Below are 16,125 nucleotides of genomic sequence, written 5' to 3' on the forward strand. Positions count from 1 at the left end.
TGGCATGTATTGGAATAGGCCATAAAGATTTTATTGGTGATAACTATCCCTAACTAGATATTTTTATATCTTCTTGACATTTTTTAATTGAGAATGATTACTATGACGAACTAACTTGTAAACTTACGCAATAGTAACTAAAATGAAAGATTACTAAAAACTAACTATAAGCTGGGGCGGCCGCAGAGCAAGCAGAAAATAATAAACGGCACAAATATAAGAGTCTTTCCTCCAACTTCGATTTTGTTCCCTTTGGAGTAGAGACTCTTGGGCCGTGGGGTTCAAGTGCACAGGCGCTTATTAAAGATTTAAGTTGGCGCCTAGTAGATAGTACCGGTGACCCCAGAGTGTGCCACTTTCCTGGCTCAACGAATAAGTATCGCAATACAGCGAGGAAATGCTGCTAGCGTTAAAGGTACTCTGCCACAGGGACAAAGCTTTTTAAATTTGTTTTGATTTTCGTTTTAATTATTTTTATTATTACTTTGTAGGTTAAGAAAATTATAAATACTGTATATTTGATTACTAAAAATATACTAATGAAAAATTAACATAAGTACTTATATTTAATATAAAAGAACCTTTAAAGAGGCCAGTAACTCACATGGATTAAGTTATCTAACATCACTACTCAGAGTCATTAAAGTACAATTAATAGAACCTGCAACTCAGCTAGTTAATTTTTAATGTTTTTATAAAAATGGGTTAAGCAACCGTTAACTTTTAATAAACGACTCTGAGTGCAGTATATTTCCTTTCATTTATATGTTAGCCTACTTTCCCCTTACCCTAGATATCATAAGTTAATCTTAAAGTAAATAATGGAAACATGCGGTGGACACTTCTCCATTGTTATCGGTCAAGTAAAACTAGAAAATAGTTTTCGAGAGCCATCGTTAATCTATTTTAGTCTAGTGCCCATTAGTGCTAGGAAAAACAATATTTTATGCATCATATCATCAACTAGAGCCATAATCTTATCTGTACTATAACTAGGATCTATATTTCGAATAAAATGAAACCTTTTTAAAAAAATTTTAAACAGGGCAAAAGGAGAGGCTGAGCTAAAGTTGCAATCCCTGAAGAAGAGATCTACGTCGTATTCGTTGGAAATACCTCGACGGGCAAAAGTCAAAAATCATTTAATTATATAGGTAACACAATGTACACTTATAAACGTCAAAAAAAATATATTTATGAAATGCTTCTATCTTTACATTTAGTGTCAGTTCTCAAATCAAGGGCGTAGAACGGAAGAGAAGAACTGGCAATAAACTTACTAATAAAAATAACCTGTTCTTATAAATAAATATCTTATATGACATTTGCATGCTATTCTTATATGACTGATTGTGCGGGTTTCTTTCAATCAGAATTTACCACCTTATTTGCAAATAAACTATTCATTATTTAAACGGTACCATTTTGCATAGCTACGGGCATTATGCTAAACTTATATAAGCATTTCATAATGTTAAGGGTTCTAGAACAAATTTGGGGTATAACCGATTCACTTTTCGAGTATGTCGAGAGTCTGGGTACACACCGATATCCTGGCCAAGTCTGTGAGTCCCTCATTTAAGGCTGTAGAGGTGCGGTTGGTGCCGCGGAATTACTTCATAAGTGTACATTGTGTTACCTATGATTTTTGACTTTGAATTGTTGTCAAAACTTATGGTATAAATACTCTCCCATATTAAAGGCACTTTGCTTTAATACCTTTCCATTGAAAGCATTACACGGGAGTGATCTATAACATCTGGAAAGGTGATTAAATAGTTTGATAGCCTTGGCGTAATTTTTTAAATACATCATGGTGCAACATGCAGGCACCCAGTCCCAGCCGTGTTGGACCCCTCGGTAGATACAGGCAAGTTTTTTTAAATGTAATGAATAATTTTGGATACTTTTTTAGAGTCATAATTGCTTCAACTTTTTATTTACATAACTTTGCATACGCTCAATATAAAACTTAATCCTAACCCGAGACGCTAGCGTCTCACTATTTTTAGATGCATTCTTGACGCTTAAGCTATTCCAGGTGTAAACTTTGCAGCATTCCGCAAAGTGTCGAGAAAATAGTTATGTATGAATTAAGATAACTTAATAATGTAATGTTGTACATTTACTACAAACATATAATATACTAAGCTGGTTTCAAGTAAAGTAAACCTGAATCTAAGACAAACGACAAATATCATCTATGGATGCTTGTTCAGAACAAGACTAGACTTCTTTGAATTAGCTCAAGGGCCTGCCAAAATTGACTGTCTCGATTTAAGACATCGTCACAAGCCAAGTGCATGCCAGACTATTATTATAATTAATTTGCCGTACAATAATGTTCTCTATTACAAAAGGGTGGTTGAACAGTTGTTATGATACGGACAGGTGTGCATTGTGCAACGTCCGCTGACGTCATCGTTATATAACAGATCAGTGTGACGTCAAAGACGAGACAGGAAGTGCTGCGTACCCCTATTCAAAAATGGAACGTGTTGTTTGGGCCATTTCCAACCCCGTACATTTTCATTCATAATGACCTCATTCTATTGCACGGCTTGATAAATATTCTTTTAATTAGATAAGAGACTCTCATGCTTAAACGTTTTACTTAAGGCAATGATATCTAATATATAAAATTCTCGTGTCACGGTATTTGTAAACTCCTCCGAAATGGCTCGTCCGATTTTCGTGAAAGTTTTTGTGCGTATAGGTTAGGTCTGCGAATCGGACATCTAATTGTCATCCCCCCAAAATGCTTTAGGTGGTTTTAATTTTTTTATGATACAGCATACAATAATACATACATCACTTAATTTTCATCCCTTTATGATCCTCTATCTATACTATAATATTATAAAGACGAAATATTAGATTTTTTGTTTGTTTGAAATGAATAGGCTCTGAAACTACTGGACCGATTTCAAAAATTCTTTCACTGTTGGCAAGCTACACTGTTCCCGAGTGACAAAGGCTATGTCATTTTAAAAAAAAAGGCGTTGCTTACTAAAACTTGAATAATCTAACGGAAGGTGTAAAAAAATAAACAAAAAACTTCCTTCAATCGCGTGCGCTGCGAAAACTATTAATGATAGAACAAATGATGTATTAAAATTTTTCAGGACACATCACTATCTATGAATAATGTCCCGACAGCATGTCTCTATCTTTTATAGTTGTGTCACAATAAGCGTCCTTTTATTAATTTTGTTTTATTAAAATACCACCGCTAGAAAAGGCTCTTTATTCTTACCTAGGTATTGATCCTTATCAAAATAAATACCAACGTTTCACATAAGCTACAATTTAATGGCGTAACCACCAAAAAAGCATGGTGGATTGGTGTTCTCCTGCCGTTTCTCTTGAATAGTTTACTATTATGTAATATAACAAAAATCTTAGCCACAGCAACGCTTGGCCGAGTCTACTAGTTTTTTATTATAGAAGATAGTTATTTTTATTGATCTAAAAAAATGTTTCCTAGACATAATATACATGGCAAAACGTTTGCCGGGTCAGCTAGTTGAATCTATGAACTTAAGATATTTGAATATGACAAATTGGCTGAAAACGAAATGCACGCAATTAATGATAGAAGTTAATTTTTTAATTATTCTTAACACAATCCTGTCCAAACAGGTGACCCTAAATCGACAAGAATGCACAACAAATGTAAAAAAACACACGTACAAAAAGTTGCCAATGTTTTGGAGATTCGCCCATTCACTATCTGGGTAAGTTGGTCGTAAACTCGAAACTAACTTAAATTCGTTTAACATTCAAGCATTCCTTGCGGAGTTGGGGTTACCCCACAAAACCCCAAGGAGGTTTACAAGGTGTATCAACAGAAATGTGCCGAAATATGTGAAACTAAGTATGAACTTAAATATTATAAATAGAAGCAATGTTTCCGAAGCATAAGTTCACTTTAGTTGCACAATCTCGTTTACCTAGTTTTAGTTGTAATAACAGCGCGAAAGTTCCAACTTTACAAACCCTAGTTATCATTGAAAAGCACAATAGGGTAATACCAATCCTATTAGCTGTGCGGTAGATTTTTTAATGAAAGAGCATTTTTATCTTTTAGTCTTTGAACATGACAGACAATTCGAAGTACAATGAAGAAACTTATGTAATAAGTGTGTGAAGATATCCCTAGGTGACAGGGCAAACTTTCGTGTGTAAACTTCAAGTTAAAAAATTCTACACTTTTGTTTATAGAACATGGGGCAAACGGGCATGAGGCTTACCTGATGTTAAGTTATACCGCTGCCCATGGACTCAATGCCAGAGGGAATGCGTTGCCACCCTTTATGAATTGGTGCGCTCTTTTCTTGAAGGACTCTAAGTCGAATTGGTTCGGAAAACACTGCCTTAAAACGCTCAGTTGTGGAACGACGGACGTCGAGGTGATACGATACCCAAACATTTGTCCACGCTGGAGTAAAAGCATATTTAGTAGTGAAGGGAGATGTTGAATGTTTTTTAATGTAGAAACAATAATATTTGGTAGACGACTGAACACGAAGAAGCTTTAAAGACTTATTTCGAGGGCTGTATATTCTGTATAGTTAAGTTGTACCTACAGCGGAAATAATGAAATAAAACTCAGTCAAAGTGTCTCTGGCCCATAAAGTAATATTGAATAATGCCATATTTCGATCGTAAATATGGCACCGGCGCCCGCCTAAGTGTCGCCGCTACGCAGAACTCCTATGTTGCTACCTCAAAGTACAACCGTTTTTATATAGTTTTACTTTGATAATTCTATAGGTTTTATTAGGATAAATTTCTTGGTATAGTCAATTTATTCACTACTAGCTGGCCTGGCGAACATCGTACCGCCTAACAGTCAATTCTTTATTTTTTTAATACTTATTCTGCTATTCGGGACACCGGTCTAGCTAGTAAGATAAAAAAAAAGTTGATAAAACAACAAATACATTATGTCAAAAAATAAAAATTTACCTTCCCGGAACCCCTCCACTAACACTTGAACTTTATGATATGGTATTAAAGTTCAAATTGCCTTTAAATATTATTACGAATATTTTCTATGGGAATATAGAAAAGTGTTGTTTTTAGACTTTTACACTCAATTTCTTTTTAAATTTTTCTCTCCGTAAGAACTATCCTCGTACTTCAAGGAATATTATAAAAAAAGAATCAGACAAATCGGTCAAGCCGTTTTCATGTTATGTCGTGACAACGGAAAACTGGTTTTATTTTTATATATAGATTTAAACCTTGACTTGTTTTAGCTATCGCGGTATATGCTTAAAAAGAGTATTAATAATATCCATAGTGCTAAAACCATTGCATCATGAGCACACCCCACATACACACCCTCATATTCACACCATCACACAACACAGCTGAACTAGGTATTACTTAGTTAAATGTGTTTAATAATTTTTATTGATGTTTTCCTTTCGTAAATATTTGAACCTTTTTGTATATTTTATGTAATACATTTTTGGCTCTATCTTTAGTATATTAGCTTTTGTTATATATAATTTAAGTTAGCTGTAGGATTACAAAATAAATAAATATCAATTTCAATATTAAATACGTTATGTAACATTATGTAGACAATCGTTTGTATTTAACAATTAGGAATGTTTAATAAAGCGCCCTGGTTTGAGGGAACAAACCAATAAACTAACAAACGTTTAGGCAAGCTTCATCTGTTTTCAACCATGTTTAAAAAATAACAAAAGTGAGTTATTTTTTAAACATGGCTTTAGTTCAACGTGATTTAAATTTATTTGTCGACATCTCCTGTTCATACTTCGATTGGGATTTATTTAAAAAGGGATCAGGGTGTTTGCAGGTGTTCCATCTCATGGCGGCTGGATCATTATTAGACTTGCCATCCGTAAGCTATTTTATTAATGCTTATTTCACGTTAATTCTCGAATTATTACTCCGCTACTAAAGGCTGGAATACAATCGATGAGAGTTTATGCCTAAAGTTGCTTAAAAAGTTTAGGTTAGGGCTTAGGTTAAAAATTAACCTAGTTATAAAACCAACAACGCCGTTCATAAAACTGCCACTGCCACTTATTTTCAGGCTGAAAATAATAAACGGCTCAAATATAAGAGTCTTTCCTCCAACTTCGATTTTGTTCCCTTTGCAGTAGAGACTCTTGGGACGTGGGGTTCAAGTGCACAGGCGATATTTAAAGATCTTAGTTGGCGTCTGGTAGATAGTTCCGGTGACCCCAGAGTTGGTGCTTTCCTCGCTCAACGAATAAGTATCGCAATACAGCGAGGAAATGCTGCCAGCGTTAAAGGTACGCACGCTGCAGACGTTAGTTTTCTTTGTATTCATTTTTATTATTACTATGTAGGTTAGGATAATTGTAAATACTGTATATTTGATTGTTATGTTTAGTTACATAACCACATACTATACACCTACATAATCATTAATAGAATATTTTTTTTCAAAAGTATGTTTAGTCTATTTTTTAAAGCTTTAGGCCGTAATTTAAACGGCTTACATACAACGGCAAGGGCGGTAGGCTGTTTAATAATACGAGGTATGTATAGGACCCAGTAGACGCATGTACTTATTCAGTAGAGCATAGTTAGCCTTGTGGCTTCAGCTTGCGACTCTCATCCGTGAGGTCGTAGGTTCGATCCCCGGCTGTGCACCAATGGACTTTCTTTCTATGTGCGCATTTAACATTCGCTCGAACGGTGAAGGAAAACATCGTGAGGAAACCGACATGTCTTTGACCCAAAAAGTCGACAACGTGTGTCAAGTACTGGAGGCTGATCATAAAACACATACAGAATTCTGAGGCCCAGACCTAAAGAGGTTGTAGCGCCACTGATTTATTTTATATAAAAAATTCAAAAAGGTTTGTCATTCGGTTCATAAATCAAAGTACTTCAAGGAAAGTATACTTCAGACATTGTTTGGAATCTAGGCACCTACTTGAAAAGATATTATCTTTTGATATCTTTCAAGCGCTTTCTTCCGTAATGGAATTTAATTACATTTTCGGGTAATGAAATATCTTTAAACATTTTATCTATTTAAGTTGGAAAGCAGAATTCAAGTACTTAGCAACATTATTTTCCTAGAGTCAATATTACGTAACCCAAGAAGTAGATACCCATGTCTCAAAAACCGTTGAACCGATTTAGATAAATTGAAAGATAGTTGAAAGTTAGAAAATACTTGATTTAATCTACAAGTGGTGCTTGGAAGCAACTTTTTTTCAATTATAAAAACTACACACAATACGTCAAACTACTCGGTAATCCCTTTTATCGGCGTCGGTTAAATAGGAATATAAAAGAAGCCTTTTAAAGATAGATTTGTATCCACTAAAGGAAATAATTTTGAATTATTATAAAAACAATTATCGTTTTAATTGTGTAATGAATTTGTGACTACTTATTATTATTAAACGTTATTTATCATAATTTTAAATATTAAAGTAATCTTTGACACTCGTTCCTATGACTGCCGTTCGACTCTGTGGTCGATTCGGGTTCGGTCGTGGAACGAGTACACGAAATGTCACGAAACTGGAATTAAAAATGCTGGTTGCTTAAATACAGGAACTGGTTAGTGTGGCCCTCAGTTCGATTGAGCGGTCTAACTAAGCAGAAGCCTTTAAACAATAGACTCTCAATGTCGATATTAAATGGCTGATGCCAACAAACCAATCTATGACAATAAGGAGAAGTATTTGTATAATATAAATAGTCGAATAGTGAGGATTCATTACAATTCAGAAGTGCGATAAGGACCCAATCTAAGGTGCGTACAAGTGTTTTATACGATTATTAATGTTATTGCTTAGTAGGCTATGTATGCCTATCGAGCCATGTGTGCTTAATGGGTGATGTGTGCCTATTGGCCATGTGTGCTTGGTGGGTTATGTGTGCCTACGATGGGAAGCCAAGTGTGCTTCAGCTACTAGAGGCTATGTATGCCTGCCGAGCCATGTGTGCTTGGTCGATAGGGGGTTATGTGTACCCACAATAGGAAGCCAAGTGTGCTTCAGCTACTAGAGGCTATGTATGCCTACCGAGCCATGTGTGCTTGGTCGATAGGGGGTTATGTGTACCCACAATAGGAAGCCAAGTGTGCTTCAGCTACCAGAGGCTATGTATGCCTATCATGAGTCATGTGTGCTTGGTCGTTAGAGGGTTATGTGTGCCCACAATAGGAAGCCAAGTGTGCTTCAGTTACTAGAGGCTATGTATGCCTACCGAGCCATGTGTGCTTGGTCGTTAGAGGGTTATGTGTGCCCACAATAGGAAGCCAAGTGTGCTTCAGCTACCAGAGGCTATGTATGCCTATCATGAGTCATGTGAGTATCCTAGAGGTATTGTGTACCTAGAAAAAAAAAAAAAAGAAAAGAACATTAAGAGTTACTCATTTTTGTTATTAAAGTAAATCATTGTAATATTCATATAATCATAAATGAATATTCATGGATTTATTTCTAATAAAAGTAAGAAAATTTAGTAACATTATAATATTTTAGATTTTGTTATTTCCTGAATTTGGTTTAATTCTATCACTCACTTGTGAGCATTTTATTGAACAATATTGTGTTAATATGAAAATTCTTTAGTAATACAGGTACAAGGAAAATGTATAATACATAATTTGTAAAGAGTAATTTACAGACACAAGGAAGTAGCTTTTACCAGTAAGCCTTTTTTTTAAGGAAGACTTTAAAGTTATATATTTCCATCAAGTAAGTATCATGAGAAGTCAATTATAACCATTGGGGTTTACCTGTGCAGTAAGTTACAAACTATGCAATTTTAAACTCCTATCTACCATAAGACAAATTATTGTAGCAGTGTAAAGGTAAATTAAAAATTTGAATTTATTGATGTCCTTAATGCCAACAGAATTTAGCATAAATAAAGCTTGTATTGTAGATTCTAAATGTGAATATCAGAATGTTTTTGGTGTCCATGTTTTCTCAGAATTGGGTGAACTTTAAAGAATTCACTCATTTAATAGGAATGTGCTTATTAAGATAGATTTTATTCTGTTAGTTATTTGTGACATCATGAACTTAAATAAAGCTTATAATGAAATGAAATGAAATAAAATGCAGATATGTCACAGACTGATATAAAATATCTTGTGCAGTGTGTTATTAAGATGTTTGCAGTTGGTCCAGGCCAGAGTCATCTTTAACAATTTAATTTGAACAGAATAAAGGATCCCTAGAAATGAAGCAGGACTAGGTAGAATAGACATTGACATTTATCAAGTTCATCTCAGGTATGGTGCAACTTACAAGCTAGAAATAACATGGTTAAGTCTACGGGGCATATTAAATTATCTGAACACAGTTTATACTGTCAAATATTATATTTTCCTTATGTACTTGAACAATATTTTGAGATTTGATTAGGCACTTTTCTTTATGTTATTGTCCCTTTCATTGTCTACAAAATGTTTTGATTGCTTAGTTTTGTTCCATTCTTTGCCGAAGTAATTGTATATTTTATGTAGTTTTGCACTTCTTGCACTTACCTTATTTAATGTAATTTTTATCCTCATGGAGCCTAGGAAAGTGCATTATTTGCACCAGGGAGTTTATAGTGTGGTTGCAGTAGACAGGATTCGCCGTGGATCAATGTAAATGTGTCCGAACATAATGATAATTTAGAAGCAGTAGTACGTCTGATAGCGAAAGTAACAAAAGTAACAAAATCAATCTGAATCCAAATAATAGCCGAATGTAATGAATAATTGATTAAAACCAAATGTATAGATAGGTTACAATTAGTTCACATGAAACTAAAATATCTTGTTAGTGTACTTATTTGAATTTATAAAACCTTTCCATGATTATATACCGTGCGTCGGGAGATCGCACGTAGTCGGACGGCCGAATGTAATGAATTTGTGACTACTTATTATTATTAAACGTTATTTATCATAATTTTAAATATTAAAGTAATCTTTGACACTCGTTCCTATGACTGCCGTTCGACTCTGTGGTCGATTCGGGTTCGGTCGTGGAACGAGTACACGAAATGTCACGAAACTGGAATTAAAAATGCTGGTTGCTTAAATACAGGAACTGGTTAGTGTGGCCCTCAGTTCGATTGAGCGGTCTAACTAAGCAGAAGCCTTTAAACAATAGACTCTCAATGTCGATATTAAATGGCTGATGCCAACAAACCAATCTATGACAATAAGGAGAAGTATTTGTATAATATAAATAGTCGAATAGTGAGGATTCATAACAATTGCAAATGACTTATGGAAACCCTAAAAATTTTAAAGATTTAATTACCCTTTTTTCTAAACTTTCCTAAAATAGCTGTCCCGGCGCTCGTGTTAAATAAACGTGACAAAATATTATTGGTAATTGTTGAATGTTTAATGCCATTATCAAAAAAAATACATGTGTCCAATTCACACGTGGTAGAAGTGAAACCTTCAAAAACAAAGTTTTTATAATTAAAATATGTAAATTAGACTTTTTCTCTATCTAAATGTAGGATCTTTTCTTTAAAAAAATATATATATAATTATTTATTTTAATGTTAAATTTTTATTTATAACTTTAATATCAATCAGTAGTACGAAGTTTTCACTTCAAAAAGTTTCTATAACTAATGATTTGTAAACAAAATTGATAAATAATCTAATTTTATAATTAAACTACTTACTTGACTTATTTAATTTTCATCAAATCTGTTATTTTATTTCAAAAAATGTTCAAATACACACTAATTTAAAGTTTATACACTGTATAATGCCTCCTATCTCACTCTCTCCCACGCCAAATCCTATTAATTTATGAATCTGTCTCTTTTTACTGTCGCTTTTTCCGTTGCATCCGGTTTGAAATCACTTCAAAAGGAGAAGAGACTATATTTCTCGTATTAATAGAGCAACACATAAAAGATAAAATCAGTTTTTTAATGCTCAACTCAGTTTAATGTTGCTGTCACCAGCGACACTGATATTCATGAGGCACAGTTACAGCCTCGACCGTCATACAACGGACATTGAACAAAAAAATAATAGCACTAGTTACAAATTATATAAAGTTATATTCTACTTAATTAATAAATCAAATCTATCGATGTAACCACACGTTTGAGTGTTCGTCAATTAGATTTTCAGGACATCGAATTGTACTAAGCATGACGTTATTTACTCAATCTATATAAACAAGACTCGAAGACTGAACTAAGTCGAGTAATTTTTGAATTAAATTAATGTTTTTTATTGACCCCTTGAACTCTGAGCAATTGGCGGGAGTTGACACAGGACCAAGAGTGCTGGAAGATTTTAGAGGCCATGACACTTTTTGGGTCGCAGAACGCAGTGAGTGAATAAGTGAACTAGGAGGAAGGTTTGTATAGTGAGAAAAGTTGGAAAGAAGGGCTAAGAAAAAAATCATATTAAGACAACTCGAAGTTCGCGGTAGCAGTTACTTATATTGTATCCTTTTCTCGATATTTCTTTTATTTTATAGACAAGTATATAGCAGCCTTCTGTGTCCGACACATGTCGTCGACATTTGGTTTTGAGATAGTCCGCTTTCCTCACTTCCTTCTCTGTAGGATCAAGTCCTAATTGTTGCCTAAGGTGGGATGAGGGTCGCACGCTTAGGCCAACTGTTCTGTTCTTCGTTTAATGATTATGTAATAAAATACTAATCTATATCTATTTAATTTAAGATAAGGTAAATATTTAATATAAGATTTCTTTAAAAAGTACAACGCTGACTCAATAGTCGTAAGGCGCATTTGCAGGAGACGCCGACTTCGTTTCCAGACGAAACATCTTCTCCGGTACTACACTTTTCAACAAAATTTATTTTATGGATAGAAACGTGAAATAATCTTTAGTAACCGTATCAGTGAATGAAGAAATGTGTCTAAGGCATGGGTTTACGGGTTAACAACAAAAACTAGTTTTCTAAGCGATGTAATTTCCAAACAAAATACTGGTCGTGGAGAGTTTACTTCCAGTTCTTCTTGTCCGTTCTACGCCCCTGATTTGAGAACTTGCAGTTAGCGTAAACTTAGAAGCATTTTTTTACAAATATTTGTAAGTGTAGATTAAGTTACATGAATAAATTAATTATTGATTTTGCTGTTTTGTCTATATTTATTTTCTTTGTCTCCATTAAAAGTAAAAGGAAAGTAATTTCAATTTTCAATGTTCAAATTGATGTGTGTGATGTACTCATTATGATATTTTTTGTGTATTTAAGCATGCATATTATTTTAAGACTGATAAATAAATAGGTTTTTTTAAACTTCTTCTTTACATAGATTGTGTTATAAGTTATTTAGGTTAAGGCCTTCACACCATAGCATTTCATTCAGAGAAAAATTCAAGATCATAATTATTTGAACCCAGTGCAATCGATCACTTGTAAGGGCTGCCCGGAACAATGCCTTTTTGGCGCCGTGCCAACCTCTCGGTAAGTAAAATTGTGAGCATTAACTTAGCAACAGTCAATAAAAACTCATTAATGTTGGCAATATAAAATCAGTGTTGCATTTTAATTAAAAGATTCACTCACCTAGTATGCTGTAGAAATTATTATCCCGACAAAACAGATTTGTTGTAAACTGAAAACAGATATACGTAATTACTTCCTTCATAAGGACGCTGCTATTTTCCGGACGTTTTGCGCGCGAAAATTTTTACTGTTACGCGGGAAATGGCACCAAGATGGCGGACGTTTGGGGGACGTCAACCCTGCGCGAATGTTGGCAGCTTACTGGGTAGTTTTTGGCAATAGACTATAGATATAGCAATGCGGTATGTGCTTGCGTGAATATATGGTTATAGTTGAGATGTCTGGCCTGCAAGAAATGAAAAATGATTGCAACGTGGCCTAAATCTATATATATTATATGTTTAACCTACTTTATTGTAAATGACAGCTTAAATAATTCATTGATCCCGGTGATGAAAGTCGTCCCAATTCAATTCTTCATTAAGTTGCGTAATTTCTGAAGCTTGAAAAGTTGGGGAAACGATATTGATTTTTCAGTTTTATTTGGAAATAGGACTTTTAGTTACTAAAATATTTTTTACGAACCTTGATTCTAAACGTATATTACTACTTCGACCAAATTTAATAAACACGCAACTTTGTACTACAACTTAACAAACATAAAATTGTGAAAACTGAAATAATGAAAAAGGTTTTAATATATTATAGAACCTATCACTAGAGTCCTAGGATTAAACTAGCTATATCTAGGTTCATTTTAAAACTGGTTCAAACCAGAAATAACAAGTTAAAACTCATATTTCACAACCAGAGCCAAATATTAACACAAACTGATCTATGAATAGAAGCCAATTTTAATATTTATAACTATAACTATTTGATAAACAACAGTTACGCTTAACACAGCAAGAGTAAGATTTATTATTAATTAAACTAGTCTCATTGCTCTTTTAACGAAAGTACTCTTTCGACCCTTTTTGTCAATTTATGTTTACGTATGATGAAAAGCGACAGATTAAGTTCATATAAATTAGTTTAATTTTTTGCCACGTTTAAACGTATAACAATAAGTTTTATAGTCAATGTGTGTACATAATTTCATTGTGTGTCATATTTATACATTACTAGCTGACCCGGCAAACTTTTGTTTTACCATGTATATTATTTCTAGGAAACATTTTTAGGGGTTGTATGTATTTTGTATTCTGTAGCATTAAAAAATAAAAACATTTTTTTAATTAAAAAATAAATTTTTGGGGTGGCCACCCCTTATCACTTAAGGGCTTAAAAGATAGATAGTAGCCGATTCTCAGAATGACTAAATATGCATAATTTTTTTTATAGGAATCGGTCAAGCCGTTTCGGAGGAGTAATAGGAACGAACATTGTGACACGAGAATTTTATATACATATTAGATAAGCTTGCATATATAATGTAGTTGTGTCTTTGAAAAAGCGGGTCCCACGTATATAATAAAAAAATCGCCTCTCATCTTCAACACCATTGACAGAAGGAAATACACTATTGAATGTTCTCTCCTAACAAATGAATAGACACAATAAAATATTCTTCAAACTGATTGAGCCTTAGGTTTGCATTTAATATTATTCTTAATCTGCAATTAATATTATTGTATTCGCTAGAAATTTTTAATTGTTATCAATTTTGGTACAAATTAATGATAAATTTAATGTGTTTGTTTTAGTCTCTGATTGATAAAAATCATCCTATTTCCAATCTTTTGACTATTTCGTCTCTTTCGGTCCAATTATATTTACGCTATTACGAAAAGAGACATAAATTTTTAAGAAGGTACAATTGTACTTTAAATTTGCCTTATAACTTCTTATTAATTTAATTTAAGATCTTATATCTTACATATTATATATATTCAAGCTTCAGATAACTTTAGCTAAAGCTTTTTTTGCGGCAGATCGCTTCCTTACGGGGTCCATAATAAACTCTGGCCTTGCCCCATTTTCTTAGAGTCGGCGCAATGCTCATCATTCATTCACTATACGAGTATGTAATCTACGCAAATAAAATTTTCTGTTTGGAGTCTATCACTTACAAGAGCAATGTCTTTAGGTATAAAAGTCCACTTTTAAAATATTTTCATGTAATTGAATTATAATTATCAAGGTGTCTGCTGAATGCAAAATATTGCTAGGTTTTGTTTCAACCATGATTATTACCAACTTCGAGAATCCGAAAGAAATTATTAATTCGATGTGTTATTTTTTGTATGTCCAAGCATAGCTCCGTCCGTGGATCTGATGATGTAGCAAATGATTCGGATTTGCAGCAAAGAAGAAGGTCACATAGAAAGGAAAGAATTCCAGGATATACTTAAGACTAATAGGATGTTGACTTTAAGTCCCATGTCCCCCAAGTGGGGCGTATTCAGCGTAGAAAACCAGCCTGATCGGTCCTGGGCAGCTCACCTAATTTTACTCCACGTCATTCCTGCTCCCTTCGCCTCTGCAATGATGCTTTGTTGCCAGGTTCCTTGAGGATTCCAATCGAGGGCTTGCTTGGCAATATGACTTGGGTCCCTCCGGAGCGCATGGCCCACTCATATCCAGTTTCGGCATTTTGTAAACCGGATATAATAGGGCCTTCGTTGTATATAAATGAATCATCGTTTAAGACTGTTAATTCTCTTGATGACAAAGAACATATAATAGAAATATGAAATATTGTTATTGACTATATACTTTTAGTGCAATAGGAGACGGTTTTTTTTATTTATCATGTGTTTACAAGGAAATTATGGGAGGTTTAAATGTCTCAATTGCAGCTAGGTGAGGGGTACCGGGTTCAAGGGCAAGTTTTAATTTAAATTTGTTCTCGGCCTTTGGGAGGGTTGTGCGGTACCGGGCGAGTGCCTAAACCGTACATGAAGGACACGGTCGAATTTCTAAAGACAAGCACGAATTATAAAAAAATCCTATACGTGACGCTGGCTAATGCACAAATCGTGCCAGAGTCATAAAAAATGTCTCAATTGATGCCTAAATAAATTTATAAAAGGTCCCAAAGTTTGTTCGTCATAATAAATGTTAATAATAACTTATACATTTGGAAATCGTATCTCAATATTTTGTGTATACAATAAGTTTAAAATTAAAATATATTCAACTAGACACGTATCTGTAAACCATTAAAATATACCTAATCCTCTCTTATATATAACTTTCTAATCAAATGGCATGATTCGTGCAGTCGTTCAAGTTTATCGAGACATACGGCGAAGGACTTTGTTTCTGAAGTAGTGATAAAATATATTATAAATAAAAACACACATTCAATTATAATTAAACTTTATTTCCAGTCAAAGTACAACCAGCATTTATATAAAATAATTACAGACAGCAAAATATATTCGATTCGCAAATCCACAGCGAACATATTCGTGTGGTGTACGAGTATAATTCTTTACATTGCCGAAATTCTATTACCATTCGATTATTATAAACAAAAATTAGAGGCCGATAAAACAAAAAACTTCATTATAGTTAAAAGGACTTCTGAAGACGTCAGGTTTTTAATCAAACACTTTAATAAACTGTATTTGTGAACGATACAAACTAACCATGACGTAACTTTTTAAAATTACTAATATATCAGGCA

General features: G+C 33.7%; 1 protein-coding gene across 3 annotated transcripts in view; it reads right to left on the bottom strand.

Annotated features, from left to right (window-relative positions):
- The window catches only part of LOC125051847 (multidrug resistance protein homolog 49-like), a 39,656-nt gene extending 26,898 nt beyond the window's left edge, over positions 1-12,758 (bottom strand). For all 3 annotated transcript variants that reach the window (XM_047652433.1, XM_047652432.1, XM_047652431.1), the window contains exon 1: positions 12,552-12,758. The gene's annotated coding sequence lies outside the window, so the exon portion shown is untranslated. The remainder of the gene's footprint in view (positions 1-12,551) is intronic.
- Positions 12,759-16,125: the final 3,367 nt, after the last annotated feature.

Source organism: Pieris napi, chromosome 8, assembly GCF_905475465.1.
Source record: "Pieris napi chromosome 8, ilPieNapi1.2, whole genome shotgun sequence".
NCBI lineage: Eukaryota > Metazoa > Arthropoda > Insecta > Lepidoptera > Pieridae > Pieris > Pieris napi.